The following is a 2,185-nucleotide window of genomic DNA, read 5'->3' on the forward strand; positions in this document are numbered from 1 at the left end:
ATTTGACACTTCTGGAGTTACTGGCCTATGCAATTAGACAAGAGAAAGAAAGAAAAAAAGAGTTATAAAAACCGGAAGCAAAATTTTCATTTGCAAATGATATGCTTGTATATGTGGAAAATCAAACAGAATCAACTCTACAACTCTTAACGAGAGTTAAGTGACTAAAGAATCAATCATTTTCTTTCATGCAGAAAAAAATCAGAGAGTTCTCAGTTTTATGCATGAAAGAAATAAGTGAATAAAGATAATTCTCTTATTAAGCAAAATCCAATATCGTAAAGATAACCAATTTCTCTAAATTAATCTAAAAAGCTGGGAATTAAACTGAACTTAATAGAAATACCAACATGAGCTTTTTTTTAAACCAATCTGATTCTAAAGTGTATGTAGAAAATAAACCTCTAAGAATATCTATTAAAAAACGAAAGTGATGAAAAAAATGAAAGTGATGAATGGGATAAGCATCAACAGAAAATAAATATATTATAACATCACAATAATTGAAACAGTTTTGATTAGCACAATAATAGATAGGCTCAATGGAACAGAATGGAAAATATAAAAATAGAGATACATATGGATAGAAATTTAATATATAGTTTTAAAAAAAGATAGTTTTAAAGCACAATAGGAAATGATGGGTTATCCAGTGAATTGTGTTGGGGCCTTAAGTAGGCATCTGTGGGTTCTTATCTCCTTTCATCAATATCAATTTCATATGAATTAAATATATAAGCTTGAAGATGCAATTATAAAAATATTAGATAAAAATGGGAGGATGGCACATAAATAACTATGAAAAATTATGAAAGTCTTTTCTAAGCATTATAAAAAACTCAGAAGTCATAAAAGAAACAAATTGATCAATCCAACTCCATATGAATTAAAACTTTCTATATATGACAAGCCACACATTTATTTATTTTATTTTATAATTTTTATTTTGTTATATTAGTAACCATATAGTACATCCCCAGTTTTTGATGCAGTGTTCCATGATTCATTATTTGCATATAACCCCCAGTGCACCATGCAATATGTGCCCTCCTTAGTAACCATCACCAGCCTATCCCAGTCGCCCCCCACGCCCCTCCCCTCTGAAGCCCTCAGTTTGTTTCCCAGAGTCCACAGTCTCTCATGGTTCATTCCCCCTTCTGTTTACCCACCCTTCATTCTTCGCTTCCTTCTCCTACCGATCTTCCTATTTCTTATGTTGCATAAATGAGTGAAACCATATGATAATTGTCTTTCTCTGCTTGACTTATTTCACTTAGCATAATCTCCTCCAGTCCCATCCATGTTGCTGCAAATGTTGTGTAATCGTTCTTTCTGATGGCTGAGTAATATTCCATTGTATATATGGACCACATCTTCTTAATCCAGTCATCTGTTGAAGGGCATCTTGGCTCCTTCCACAATTTAGCTATTGTGGACAATGCTGCTATGAACATTGGGGTGCATATGGCCCTTCTCTTCACTACATCTGTATCTTTGGGATAAATACCCAGTAGTGCAATTGCTGGATCATAGGGTAGCTGAATTTTTAACTTTTTAAGGGACCTCCACACTGTTTTCCAAAGTGGCTGTACCAACTTTCATTCCCACCAACAGTATAAGAGGGATCCCCTTTCTCCACATCCTCTCCAACATTTGTTGTTTCCTACCTTCTCAGTTTTTGCCATTCTAACTGGTGTAGGGTGGTATCTCAAGGTGGTTTTGATTTGAATTTCCCTGATGACAAGCCACACATTTAACTGGCAAAAATATTTAGAATGCATAGGATAGACAAAGTCCTGATCTTCTTTATATGTAAGGAACTTAAAGAATCAATAAGGAAAAGAAAACCAATAGAAAACTGAGTAGGGATATTAATAGATCGATCTATCTATCTATCTATCTATCTATCTATCTATCTATCTATCTATCTATGTCTAGTCTTCTAAACATCCTGAGTCCCCAAAAAGAAAAAAAAGTAAAAATCAAATCGACAGTGAGACATCATTTTCTCATATATCAGATCAACCAAAACCAACCAACCAACCAACCGAACAAACAAACAAACAATTTTTAAGGAGAGCAATGTGGCAATATGTATCAAGATTCAAATGCACATGCAATTTAATGTAATCAGTCCTCCTCTAGAAACTTAGTCCTATAAATATGCTGCTGCATGGGAAAGAGG

The sequence above is a fragment of the Ursus americanus genome, chromosome 4, assembly GCF_024610735.1.
Source record: "Ursus americanus isolate L20-20 chromosome 4, mUrsAme1.1.p, whole genome shotgun sequence".
NCBI lineage: Eukaryota > Metazoa > Chordata > Mammalia > Carnivora > Ursidae > Ursus > Ursus americanus.